Consider the following 15,291-nt stretch of genomic DNA (forward strand, 5'->3'; position numbering starts at 1 on the left):
ATCTCTGGCCTGATCCTCTCCCACTGGTGAACACTACCCCACCGGTGGTGAGCTACACCAACAACTTCCTCTTTCCCTTTCTTCCTCCAAGCAAATGGGTCTTAGAGGTTATTCCTCCTCCTAGCGCCACCATACACGGCCAAAACAGCCACCAAGCACCACCAACGTCTTCACCACATCATGGGCTTCCTCCCCATGTCCTCCTTTTCCTCTACCTCTCTCTCTTTCTCCGATGAGTCTCCACAACCTTAGTTTCGATTGCACTGTCGTGCACCACCGTACACGGCTACCCACGGTATTTCACCACCACCATCTTGTTCCTCTCATCACCACGACCTTCTTCAATAAATTCCATGCCCAATGGAGTTGTACACAGCTCTCACTCTCCCTAACTCTCCAAGGCACAAGTTACAATTCAAGTGGCCGTTCCACCTCCGTGAGCCACCGCCTAGCCACCACCTTGCCACCACAGCACCACCACTTCTTCCTCTACCTCTCCTTAGCTTCCCATGAAGTGCTATGGCCTTCCTCCACCTCCAGAAACCTCTCTCCTTTTCAGATTTACTGCTGATGGCATGATGTCACTGTGCTCCGCCACCTTTGACCACCACGAAGCCACCTTGGGCCTTTCCAAGACCATGCCTAGCTATTCTCAAGCCCAAACCGCCACTTTACATGGTGGACAGCCACCGTACGCGGCAATACTGTCATGTACGACTCCTCCGACGCCTTGATCGTGACAGCAACAAGCGATGCACAGGTTATCTCGTCGATGGTCTAACCCTCTATCTCTAGTTATTTGTGTTTATAGTAGTTGGTTGGTTAGACTGTAGACTGTGTAGTTAGTAATTGTGGAGTTCGCTGTGTAGTTGTGAAGTGTTAGGCTTGATTGTGTAGTGTTGTGGACTGTGCTATGAGCATGGGAGTGGGATGGACGCCGTAGTTGTGATACAGTGTGGAGTGTGAAAGGAGTACGCAGGGAGAGTACTCCGTGTAGTGCAGTGATGCACCATGTGACGTGCACTGTAGTGACGTGAAGCGTAGAATGAAGCGAGTACACGTGGCTTGTGCTCTATGTTATGTAGTGATGCACCGTGTGATGTGCATCGTGATAATGATTGATGTAGCAAAGGGAGTACGCATGGTGCATACTCCATGTTGTGTAGCGATTCAACGTGAGGCGTGCATTGTAGAGATGTGTGTTGTAGTATGGATGGAAGAGAGTTTACTTGTGTGTACTTTGTGCTATGTCATGATACACCGGATGGCGTGTCATGAAGGGTTGACGGCGTAGAGGAGAAAAGTGGAGTGTACAATGCGTTGGAAACTATGTAACAGTGTCCCGAAATAGTGGTGATATGGCTGTAGTCCAAGGTGAAGGGTGTTGCCTTAAGGCTGACTTGTGACTGAAAGTAAGTTTGAAGTGGTGAAAAAGTATCAGAGAGTGTAGCGGAAGCATGATGGGCATCATACTGTAACTCGAGAATTTGTCTCGAGCTGCGTGACGTGACAGAGGTGCATTCTGGATGCAGTTCTCTCATATCAAGTGTTGGGATGAACTTGTACAGGGTCGGGAAGTAGGAAGAGTCCTATCGACCAAGTCTGAGCAAGTTGATATTGGAGTATGGAGCTTGTTTATACAAGCAGACGTTCATTGGAATTATAAGTTGCTCTTAGGTGATAAAAGGGGGGGTAAGATACAGGTGTCTCTGGCGAGACACATGTACCAGACAGGATTACCATATGTAATGGGTAATCTGTCCTGAGCATGGTTACATGGTGTTTTAGACACATGTACCAGACAGAATTCATGTAGCTCGACTGGTTGGGAATGAGGATTTAGTATGGGCTAGGATACGTGAAGGTAGTAATGGGTAAGTAGTCTAAGGTTGGGACGCATGACTCTGTCGGTCGGAATCATGCGTCGGATTGTGGAAATAGAAGAACAAGACGGAGATCTTAGTATCTTAACCCTAAGGTGAATCACGAGGATCCACGTAAGAGCCCTGGTGTGACACCCCGTTTTTACGTGTATTTTCACTGAAGGAATATTTTAATTTAATTAATATATTGGTTCCTTTATTTTAAATTATCGGATTTTAATTGGATTTTAATTGCTGTTGAATTTAAATTATTGTTTAATTTATTTTAGCTTGTCTTTGGATTTAAAATTAAATAGTTTGTTTTTTACTAGTTATTTATTATATTTTAGCTTTACGCTGTGTTTAAAATATTTTCTTAGTTTTATTGCTTTTAAACTTATTTTCGTTGGATCAGTTGTTGGACTCCAGAGGTGAGGATTGGACCTCATTTCTTTTCCTTTCTTTTTCTTTTTCCCTTTTTCCTTTTCTTTTTCTTCTTTTCTTTCTTTTCTTTCTTTTTCTTCTTCTTTTTCTTCCCGTTTTCCCTCTCCCCATGCGCAGCAGCAGCTCTCCTTTCCATTTCGTCGCCGCCCCTTTGACCACCCCCACCATTCTCTTCCTCTCCCACCAGAGATCATCCCCACCAATTTTCAGAGCCATCGGACCAGCCGTTAGCCGCCACGAGCACCTGGAAGTCACTGCACCTGCTCTGTTTTTCCCCTGTCGCCGGTTGCTTTCGCAGCCTAGAACCACCGCTCACCGGCGGCGTGGCCTACACCACCCACCCAGTTTTCTTCCCCTCTCACTGGTGAACATCCCCACCAAGTTTCACCTCCATCCGAGCCACCATTAGCCACCACGAGCTCCTCCAAGCCATACGGTTTTTCACCGATTTCGGCGCCGTCGCACCACCTCCGGCCACCATCTCTTCACAGCTTCTTCCCCTACCTCTTACCGACCATAACCACCCATTTCCAACCTCGATCCGTTGTCGGAGCAGCTCCCACGAGCTTAACTCCGTTCAGCCCCTTTTTGACCTTCGACTGCCATTTCCACCACCACCCACGGCCAAAACTCGTTTCCCTTAGCTTCATAAATATCTCAAGGCCATTCCCTATCAATCCCAAGCCTTGGTTTGTCCCCGTTTGAAAATGAGTAATTTATTACCCACTGCCATAGTGTAAATTACACTGTTACGTTGCTTTTCTTCCGCCATTTGCAACGCCGCGAGCTTTCGAAAAATACCATATAGCGATGTAAGTATTTTCTAAACTCTACTTTTAGATTTAAATATATTTTGCTCTTACAATAAATATTTATCTGTTGGTTGGCTGATTCCAGACTGAGTCCGAGGAGTTCGAGGGTCGGCTGGATGAGGACGGAGTTGCTTGGATTGTTATTTTGTGCATTGTGGTTGCTTTTACATAGTGCATGCACGTGCATTTTATTTATTTGAGAAAATCATGTTTTGTTGGCGTAATGGTTTTCGGGTGTGTGAGTCTCACGAGCCCAAGCCGAGATGGGTTATTATCTCAGTGGAGCTCCTCTGGTCACTCGGGGAGTGGATAATACTGAGTGACATCCCCTGGGTTGTCGCAGGGCGACGACCTGATTGCACAATACGATAACGCTGTCGTGTCGACTTCATGGTCCCTAGAGTGGCGGGGACTAGAGGATGGCCTGGCCAGGGACGCGCTGGGTGCGAGTCTGGGCATCGCTCGTTTAGGTGTCACACGCGTAGTCGTTACCTGCGGTGTTGCACAGAGCCAGGGTGTGCGGATGATCCCTAGGGGAGATCATGGTGCATGCATAATTGGATCGTTTTTATGGTTTTCGGATGTGGGCCATTTTCCCAAAAAATGGCAAGATTTGGTTTCGAGGCTTTTGATCCATTTTCTCGGAAAATGGTGGTTTGGGCCAGATAAAGGGTTAGAATTGCATAATTAAGTTGTTTAAATGAGTGATTTATTTTATCAAATAAGAATTGAACGCTTAATTATGCAACAAATTCCAATTTTGAATGTCAAATTAATTGATGCCAATATTTTTGCACATCAAAGTCTCATATTTGCCCTTGAAATACTTAAACTATAATATCAATTCATTTATATATTGTAGGGCATTTATGGAAGGAAAGAAAGAATGGGACCTATGAGAAAAAAAAGAGAAGTTAACTATGGTTTTATGGAATCTCATCTAATAGAGATCAAAAGCATCATTCGGACACACATATGCAGTGGACTCACAATGCACATGCACACATTCGGACCATGCAGTGGACTCACACAGCACACATGCAGAAAATGCAAACATGCAACAAACCAGCACATGCAGACATGCAGCGGACAGCACTCATACAAACACAACACTTGCAGAAAAATCACATGTGCAGCAGCTACTACAGCAAAAGAAAGAAGACCCTTGGACGGCTGGAGCAGAAAACTTACACATGCAGTAGACCAAACCCACATGGACAGCACACAGCTGGACCCACAGCAGCTCACACATGCAGGACAGCAGATTTGTTCTTCTTTTCCGAGTAGATGAACGTGCAGCAACAAACCCACATGGACAACACACATGCAGCATTATTCGAACCACAACAGCACACATGCAGACCAAAACGTGGACCAGCAGCACACCAATGCAGAAAACATGTTGCTGGAAGGCAAGCTTTTCTTGCTTATGCACATCGAAGGACAATGACAGCTCACACTCTGCATGCTGGAGCAAATCACGTTGATCAGCAGAGATTTTATTCTTCTTCCTTTTTTCGGATAGCCGGACAGCAAGAAATCACATGGGATCACGCATGAACCGAAAGCAGCAGCAGGAGATCTTTGACTTTTTACTTTTCAACTTGTTTTATACGGCTGGGAGACTTTCGTTGATGAAAATATAGAGAGAGGCGGCTTGTTTGTTTTTCTCACTTTTCGTTTCAGTCCTTCGGAATAGCAGTAGGGGAGAGTTTAGTTTTAAATTCTTGTTTTCATGTAGCTGGAGGAGGAGGGTAGATTTTCATTTCTTTCTTTTTCGTTTAGTAGATAGCCGGCTGGTTTTGGGCACTTGAATTTCAACTTGTTTTTCGTTCGGGCGCTGCAGAGGAGGAGGAGTTCTCAGCTTACTTTTTTATTTTTGTTCCAGACAGTTTTTTTTTTTCTTTCAGATAGCTGGTCATTTCGTTGCAGAACGGGCAGCTTATTTTATTTTTTTCTTCTTCTTGTTGTTTCATTTTCGTTCAGACGGTATTTATTTATTTTATTTTATTGGCATTTGATTATTTGCTGCACAGTAGCTTCTTCTCTATTTCATTTCTTTTGGTTACTATTTTTTTCTTGCATTTATTTTCTTATAGTAACTTGAAATGTTAGGATTCATTATTTTTAAGCATTTCACTAATTTAGAGATGATAGGCTAAATTTTGAGCTTGGGATTCAATGAGTAACTTATGACTGTTTTGGAGTGGATTTTCTTCAATGTTATGTGATTTCAATGATTAACTTGGTGGATGATATTTCAATTTACATTTAGAAAGGATTGAAGTTCTTTGTTCTTGGTTTAGATTAGTTGTAGACGTAAAGGCACAATTAATACTTGATCAAGTAATAAGATTTTGATGGTTTTCTTTCACTATTTTACAATTGTTATATAATCTGTCAAGTAGTTTTATTAGGCTAAGAATTGTGGTTCATTGCTATATTATCCGACCATGACTTCTAAGAATAGGATCATAGTTGAGAGAATGTGAAAAGAGAAGTAAATCCATCTCCAAATCAGTGGGTGAAAATTGCATCGCAAGTGTTTGTTTTATTGTTTCTTACAAGTTTAATTCATTTGCTACACACTTTCTCTAAGCCTCTTAGTTTTGGTAATTTTAGAAACATAGATTCATATTTATTTTCATCTCTCATAATCGACACATTTGTTACAAAAAAATCTCATATACGCTTTGATAACCCTTTGTCCCTGTGGAATACGATCCTGGACTTATCCTTGATACAACTTGACACTTCTACACTTGGAAGCACATTCGAATCCGAGTCAGGGCCATTATCTGGGATAATGGGGAGGATGTGTTGAGGCTTTTGATCCATTTTCTGGGAAAATGGTGGTAGCGGTTTTGGGCCATTATCTGAGATAATGGCGAGGAATGGTTTTACTGGTTATGTTTTTGGGCCAAATGGGTTTTTGGCGTGCGTGGAAAAATTATGATTTTATGGGACATATGCATTGCATTCTTTCATATATATTGTTGAGTTTAATATGTTTTTATCTAGTGGTATTTGGATTTTACTTACCTACGGCACCATTTTTGGTACCGTATATTTTGGTGCAGAGATCGAGGATGAGGAGGCTGAGCCCGAGGATGCGGCTCCGCCGGGGTGCTGAAGTTAAAGTTAAAGTTTTGTTATTTGGTTTAAAACTATATTTGTATTTTGTAATGTTTTATCATGTATGTTTTGAACAGCTTTGTATTGAATTAAGAAAAATTCAAGTACTTAGTTATTGACTTTGCTTTTCACTGCATATTTCTCGTGCACATTCGTCGATTTTACACACACTTGGCATGTCGATAGGGTGGTGACCCGTGATGTCATCATTCGGATGTCTCGATTTTTCCGTGTCCGTGCGAGGGGATTTGGGGGCATCACACCAGGGATGGACAAAGAGTGTTCCAAGTGAGGCAAAGTTCTATTTTGAGAATACTTCCTTATGCATTAGATAGATAATGACGTAAGGTTATGTCTATGCATGAAGGTTGCCATCTGAAACACACACGAATGGACTGCATGGATTGAGTATGGCATGAAGTCCAGGTAAGTATTGCGTTCATACTCTTCTAGAGTTTTCTTTAAACAAACAAAGATAAATACAAAAGATTTTTCTCTTAAAGGAAAACGGAACTTTTCTCCACGAGACACGCTTTACTAAATAAAAAAAAAAAAGGAAAAAGAAGCTTAAGTTTTCAAGTATAAGTATGGCAGCCCCTTTTCAAGCACCCAAAGTATGTATGCATGTGAATGGATGCTATAAGTAGTACGTATTGTATGTATGTTCACGAAAGGAAGAATGAAACTGTAAGGACTGTAAGAACTGTAAGGACTGAAACTGTAATGGACTGTTTCTAAAACAACTTTTATGAAAAAGAAAGAAAACTATTTTTTAAAATAACTTTCTCTCGTAAAAATGACTCTTTCTAAAACAACTTTTAAAAAATAGAAGAAAGACAACTATTTTCTCTTTTAAAGAAACTTCTTTTAAAAACAACTTTTACAAAAAGAAAGAAAACTATTTTCTTTTAAAGAAACTTCTTTTAAAACGACTTCTACAAAAAACCAAAAAAAAAAAGTAAACTAATGCTTTTAAATATAACTTTATGAACTGAAGAATCGTAAGAACTGTAAGGATTGAAATGAAAGAATGGACTGTAAAGGAAAGGAAAGACTGAAAAGGAATGAACGGACTGAATGCATGATGTATGAAAATACGTAATGGCCACATGGACTGGAATGGAAATGGTACCAATGAATGGACTGGATGGGGCAGATTGCAATGCCAGGTAAGTAGTACTGGTAGTGCACCCAGTGCTGCACCCTAACAGAATGGATTCCCAACCCGTGGCCATGGGCGGAATCAAGTCCAAAAGACCGCTAACCCCAGCACACGGGGTGTAACAATGTGCTATGGCTAATGAAAGTGATAAGAATGAACGTATGCTTGTTAAGAAGGAATGCATGTATGTATGGATGAACGGAATGCATGAATGTATATAAGTAAGAGAAGATGAACGCATGAATGTAATGTATGCATGAATGTAGGTAAAAGAATGAATGCATGAAAAGACTCTTTAAGTAATGAAGGCAGCGATGCGTGGGGAACTGTTTAAAAAGAAGAAAGTATGTTTTTAAAGAAAAACTCTACCTCACAATGTTTTAAAACGAAAAGAATGTTTATGCATGCTATGTATGATATGTACATATGGAATGATAACTCCATGACTGAAAATCTATGTTATTATATTTTGACTGTATAAAGTAATGCTTATGAGTCATCAAATCATTTTAGTTTTTATGTGTGCCCTCCCAGGGACAAGATGAGCATAACAGGTCAGGACAGGCACAGCCCAAAAGGAAGAGCACGAAGGCCTAGACAAGATATTTAATGTTTTCTGCTGTAATCTTTTAATTAAGAAAAATGAATTTTATTTATAACATGGAGTCTTTTGTATCCTGGCACAAAAGGAAAAGAAATTTTAAAAGGAATCGTAATTCCAGTCGATTTTTATCGTTTTGAAAAGGACCCACCACAAGGACAGGTGTTACAAGGTTCGAGGTCGAATCCTTTTGAGGAGAGAGGGAATGATGGGCCCCAAGGCGGACTGAGTCTTAAGGATTAATTACGAGATCAAGAGCCAAGAAGATCAATGATTGGTGCAATCTAATTAGGATGAAGCTAGCAAGAGCCCAACACTCAAGATAGGCTTGAAAGAAGCAAAACCAATTTTGATCTACATGATCCAAGCTTTGGAAGACATGACTTAGAGATAGGGCTTGTTGTTGTTAAGGCTTTCAACTTGTTTAAAATATTTTTATTATTAGTTTAGAATAGGTGGGCTTGAGGATGCTTAGCTCACATATGTCATATTTCTAATGAACTAGGGTTTTTGGGAAAGTCTTGTATTTTGGCCAAGGGCTTATTTGAAAAGTTATTATTTTATTTGAACTAGGGTTTTAGAAGTTATTGTAGGGGGCATTGTTCACGCTACAGTACTGTGGCACTATTCACTTAGGGTTTTTGGGGATTGCTTATTTAAGCCACTTATAGCCTCATTTGAGAAGGCAGACAATATTGAGTTTTCATTATGAGTTGATTTATCTCCTCTTATTCTTCTTGAACTTTTGAACTTATCAAATGCAAATAACAACCTTTGTAGCATTCAACCTTTGTAATCTGGGTTCTTGAGACGGGTTCTTCAATGGGTCTAGATTTTAATATAATCTAAGTTCATGAAACAAGTTCTCAATGGATTTAGATTCTCTATCCATTGAATTGATTTGGCTTTATTGGGTTGGTTTTCCAATATTGTTGTTGGGTCTCAAAGCAAGTCGATTGGGGTTCACATCATGTCATGCTCATGTGTTTAAGGCAAGTAAGGTTTGGGTCCTCATTCATTTGAAAAGTAAAACCCTAGCCTTCTTAAGGGTGTGTGCACACTCATGTGAGAAGCTTCACCAAATCCAAAAGCCCTTTTCTTCCTTTGGTCGTGTGTGTGTGTTTGAGCATGATAAACTTCAACTAGTCCGAAACCTTCTTCCTTTGGTCGTGTGTGTGGTGTAAGAAAAGACAGTGTTTGGTTTCTCACCTTGTGTGGCCTCCTTCTTTGATGGTGTCTCTAGCTTGGCATGCACTTAGAATGGTGTTTGAATGAAATGATTGTGGCATGGGTGCTATTTGGATGGTGAGAAAGTGGTGGAAATAGAGAGAAAAATGAGATGGCTCAATGACTCAAGAGAACTCCACCAAGTGACTAAAAAACCTCAAGGTTTCGGCCCCTCCCTTTATATAGGCATGTGATCTTTCGTGAAAAACAAAAATTCTAGTCTCATGGATGTCATTTGGCACCCAATCCATGTGCCCCTTCTCCTTCATCATCATCTGATTTTCTTGGAAATCAAAGATAACTTTTTGGACAAGTGGCATGGCCTCTTCCAAACCAAAACTCCACTTTCCTTCCTTGCCCTTTGCTTTGTGTCTTGGTTCATTGTATCTATTGGTGAAAAGGTCCTTTTACAAATTAAAATCTTCCTCAATCCTCTACATGTTTGCATGTGTGCCATGTGGCATGTGATGAGTGTGTGTGTGTCGGTGGTGGGAAAGGCTCTTCTCCTTCCCAAAAGGATCTTTCTTCTACCAATGTCTTGGACATTGTGTTATTGGTCATTGTGGATGGCCATGCACATGTCTTAGAGTTTGCCTTTTCACCTTCACCATAGGTCACCCACTAGTTTTAGGTGCAACTCCGCTTCGGTATCCTTTTCTTTTAAACACCATTTGAGCTCCGTTGACCCAGGGGTTACCACTTCATTTTAATCATTCCTGAGTAGACATAGGAGTTGCACTAGGTGTGAGAACCCAGACTTTGCCTAGTCCCTATTTCTTTTTATTATTATATTCTTTTAGAATAGGTCTCTTGATCTTTTAGGATGAGAGATGAGTAAGTTAAGTGTTGGAAGAAAAGTCTTGGTAGGTATTATTCTTGGACCTTAAGGATTCTTAGATTAGAAGGCTTTAAGGAAGTAGAGAAGAAAAGAAGCCTAGTAAGGTCCATGTGGAATTCGGCCAACAAGGAAAGCATTAGGGTTGGAACACCCAAAATGTTTCTCAAGGCTTGTGGTGGGTGCCACATAGCATTAAGGGACTTTTTGGTCTTTTCAAGCAAGGAACCTAGGGAGAAGGCATGGTGAGATAGTTGTCTTGCATTCATAAGCTTCTAGAAGGTTTGAGTGGAGAGTGATGTCACTCAAACTAGGGCTTACACGGCCCTTTGGTAAGCCTAGGTCAGATGTTGCCACTTGTGACACATGTGTGGAGTGTGAAGAAGACTTTTTAGGGTTCCAAAGAGATCTTGTTAGGAAAAGGAAGAGACTTATTCTAGAAGAATTTGGAAAGGCAAAAGCAAGAGAGAACGAGAGAGGGCCCAACAGTTTTCCATGGGGAAAGCCAAGAGATTTTGTCCTAGGAAGGCAAAGGATCACCTGGGGGAGATGAAGGGGTTTTCGGCCAAGCAAGCAAACCACACTCCAGTTTGCCACATGGCAGCCATGCACATAATAGGGGACCAAGGAAGATTTGGAGAGCTTTTTTACCTTTTAACCACTAAGTTCAATGTATCTAGACAAGAGGAGAAGGGAAAAATGGGAAGGTGAGGCAAGATTAGGTTTCGGTTTTGGTGCTACACATCACCCTTGGAGGAGGCTTTTGGGCTTCCTATACAATCCCATCAAGGGGGAAAGTGAAGAGTCTCCTTGCCAAGTGGCATCCATGCAAAGGACTTTTGGTTCTTTCTAGAGGAATAGAAGGTTCTCTATATAAAGGGGTAGCCAAAAAATTTGGAGGTCTTTTTGCTCAAATCTTCTACTCTTTTTCTAAGAGATTTTGGCACTCACCAATTCCTCACAAGTTCTTACATTTTCTCATCCTTTTCTCACCAACCAAACATCATTCTTTCACTTCAACCATTTCGAGAATCACTAGGAATCTCCCTACAACATTCAGCTAGAGGAAGAGTTGAAAGAGGTGAGAACCATTCAACCATTTCCTTTACACACACACATGGCCAAGAAGAAAAAGTCACCATAGTCATTGGGTTTTAAGATTTTGTTCACAGTCACATCCTTTCACTCTTTTACCTAGGGTTTTCTCTTCAAGGAAGAATGAACCCTAGATACCTTTGGTATTTTGAGCAAAAGAAGCATGAGTTTTGAAGGGATTGAAGGTCAGGACCATAACCAAAGGAAAGCTAGGGTTTTTAGTCCTCAAGAGTTTCAGACTCTAGGGTTTGGTTTGAAAAGCATTTTTCGAAAAACATAGGTGCACACACATGTCCACCCTCACTTCAAAACTAGGGTTTCTCTAGTGGTTTCTATTATGTCTTGTATGTATTTTTGAGATTTGTGCTAAGTATATATCATTGGATTTTTTTGTAAGTAAACTTCCAACTTACTTTGAATAACTCTTGTATATGTATAGTGAACTCTTGTTTGTTACTTTTTCGATTGAATCTTGTTATATTGTAGAATGTTTATTTGGTATTGATATAAAGATGAAATGCCATGGTTGGATGATGATAAGTTAATGTATATCTAGGATATTTCATGTTTAGGGTTTCAGTTTTAACCTAGTTATATGCTATGTGTGCTTGTTTTGATCCATGAATGTGTGTAAGCATGTGAATATGAAATGAAATGATGAAAATCCATGTTTAGAGGACTTGGATGTTTCGCACAGCTTTTTTGAGAGGAACTGAATTTGTTTTCCATTTTCTAATATTTTCAAGCCATATTGTGAGAAATACATGGTGATTTGGCTCATATGTGTTCCGGGTTGTCCATAATTGCATGAGTTTGATACGTTGCTATGTCATGTTTCATGCATTGGAGTCTATGCTTTTCAAAGTGAAGATTCTAAGTAATTTTTATCACTATCCCAAATGCTAGGATGGGGAAATGCCCTAGTGGAACTCCCTGTCTACTTTGGAGTGTTTAAAGTCAAGTGGAGACCTCTGGGTCGATGAAGTATAGTCAACGGGCCTCAAAAGGTTCCTATGAAAGGATATCGGAGCAAGGTTTCACCTAAAACTTGTGGGTGAGTGTTACAGTGAATGCGAAGTGAGCGAACTACCATAAAAAGAGAATGTTTATGATATAACGTAGTCATCTCAATCAAAGGGATTGATGGTTGATACAGTAACTAGAAGGGAAGGCACGGTGCTTAGGGGAGCTGTGAGGTATCCAGTCATTAAAATCATGAGATGAAAAAGGCATCTAAGCTCTATGATATGATATGTTATGCCATGAAATGTTATGATATGGTATGTTATTGCAAGTACAAGATTCTGAGCTTAAATGATATGAACACGTGTTAAGAAGTCTAAAAGATGAAAAGAACGTTTATGAGAAGTTTAAGTTGCATGGTCGAAGTTTCGATGTAAAAGTTTAAGTTGTTATAAACTGCCATTGTTTGTGGTCTGCTTATATATGCCTATGGTATTTTTTGTATGTTGACTGTTTACTTGATGAGATTTCTTAAAATCTTACTATGGACCTAGTCTTAAAGATTCTTTGTAAGTTCCAGATGGATCAATTACAAGATCAAGAGCTAAGAAGATTAAGGAAGCAATGCAAGGATTGGTGCAATCCACTTGGGATAAAGCTAGCCAAAGCCCAACACTCAAGATATGCTTGAGAGAATGAGGTCCAGTTTTGATCCATGTGACACAAGCTGCGGAAGACATGACTTAGATTTATTGTTTGGGCCCATTGTTATTGAAAGCTTTCAATTTGTTTAATTCATTTAAATGATTTATTTTATTAGTTTAGAATAATTGGGCTTGAGGATGCTTAGCCCACAAATGTCTTGTTTTTTATGAACTAGAATTTTTGGGAAGGCCTTGTATTTTTGGCCAAGGGCTTATTGGGAAAGTTATTTTACCAACTAGGATTTTATAATATGCACCAAGGAGGTGCCAGCCATAGGGTTTCTTTTGGGGTGAATATTCAGCCAAGGGTATTTTTGGAAGGAGGGGCCTTATTTTGTCTTAGGGTTTTAATTGGGGTTTGGTTGAAATACTCTTTGTAGCTTCATTTTAAGAAGTGTTTTGAAATTTGATGAATTTTATTAATTGTGAGTTGAGTTTATCTCATCTTCTTCTTGAATGAACTTTTGAACTTATCAAAGGCAAATCACAACCTTTGTGGCATTCTTCATTATAATTTAGGTTCTTGGGACAAGTTCTTCAACATATCTAGATTTTCATATAATCAAGGTTCTTGAAATGAGTTCCTCAACAGGTCTAGTTTCTCCATTGGCTTGATTTTGGCTTTCTTGAGTGAGTTTTCAAATTGACTGTAGTTTCAAGGGATTCCATTCCTGCGGTTTCATATCATTTAGTATCAGAGCAATGTTTCCAATTTGTTCTGATTCTATCTTTTAATTTTTACATCTTTAAATTTAATTCTAGGGTTACAAAAAAAGGGGGGGTGCCGAAATTTCTCATTATTCAAGGCTGCTGTGTTTTGTGTTGGTCATTAGGGTTTGTGTTCATCATCATAGGGTGGCCAAATTCTACTGTTTAGGGTTACTGAATTCCTTATTCTCTTTTTAGGGCTACCGAAATTGTATCTTAGGGTTTCATTGATTCCCTTTTACTTTCTTGTCAATTTTTATGTGTTTGAATTCAATTGTTTGATTTTCACAATTGAACATTATTGTTTGTGATTGAATTAGTGAGAAAAGAAAAGAAAAGAAAGGAAAATAATAGAATAGAAAATAAAATAAAAAGAAAAGAAAAATTTGGAAAAAAAGAAGGAAAAGAAAGAACGAAATTTGTTGATTGAGTTATCATCAAAGAGGTGAATTCATCATTTTAGTTGGTATCTCATGTTGCAATTACTCTTTCTCTAGTTCAAATTCCTTGAGTATTGTGTCATTTTATTCTTTCCTTATTCTTGTTCTTGTTTCTTAGACCTAATTGCTGGTTGGAATAATACAAGGTTGTATTGTCTTGATTTAGTTCAACTAGTCCTTCAAAAACTTTAGTGGGAAAATTATTGAGGTAAAAGGCAAGAGAATGTGAGATCATTATCAGGAAAAAACCAATTAAGAGTGAAACACGAGTGAAGTGCCATTATTTGAGTGTAAACATGTAAGGAGGCGTGTGAGGTTTTCCACTAACATTCTTTTTGTGCAATGCATTACGATATCTCACAAGAGTGACTCATCACCGAAGGGGATGCAGATAATTCAATCTTGTTAGGGGAAGTGAGGGATAAGATCAATCAACAAGATGACGTGATTAAAAATTTGTTTGGTGGAAGAGATAGGAGGCAACGTGAGACTAGTGTTGAAAATGGGTATGAGAATGAAGAATATGGTGAGGATGAGGAAGACGTAACATATGAAGTAAGGATGTGATATGAACCTGCAGAATTGGAATCCCTTGAACCCACAATCAATTTGAAAACTCACCCAAGAAAGCCAAAATCAAGTAAATGGATGGAAAATCTAGACTTGTTGAGGAATTCATTCCAAGAACCTAGATTCTATGAAAATCTAGACCTGTTGAAGAATCTGTCTCAAGAACCTAGATTACAAAGGAGGAACGCCACAAAGGTTGTCATTACCTTTGATAAGTTCAAAATTCAATCAAGAACAAGAGGAGATAAACTCAACGCGTAATGAATAAAATTCATCAATTTTCATAAACTTTCATTATTAAAATGTGGCTACAAGGAGTTTAAATAACCCTTCCCAAAATATAATGCTAGCTCAAAATAGACATCCATCTTCCAAAAATACCCGTAAGTGAATAGTGTCACAGCTATAGTGCACGCTACAATACTACTACAGTAACTTTGCATTTTGAAATCCTAATTCAACAAAGTAAAACATAGGTAGGCCAACTCAATCCCAATTTTTCTAGTCTAATTCCTATAGCTAATAAAATAATCCATTTTAATGAGATAAACAAGTCCAAAGCCTTCAATCAAATAAACATAATAATAGGCCCTAAATTATGTTGCACTCTTCCATATCTTGTATCACGTGGATGAGAACTAGATCTCCTCTTCTCAAGCCCATCTTTAATATTGGGATTTTGCTAGACTCGTCTCAAGTGGATTGCACAAATCCTTGCATTGCTCATTTGTAA

Source organism: Carya illinoinensis, chromosome 9 (assembly GCF_018687715.1).
Source record: "Carya illinoinensis cultivar Pawnee chromosome 9, C.illinoinensisPawnee_v1, whole genome shotgun sequence".
Taxonomy (NCBI): domain Eukaryota; kingdom Viridiplantae; phylum Streptophyta; class Magnoliopsida; order Fagales; family Juglandaceae; genus Carya; species Carya illinoinensis.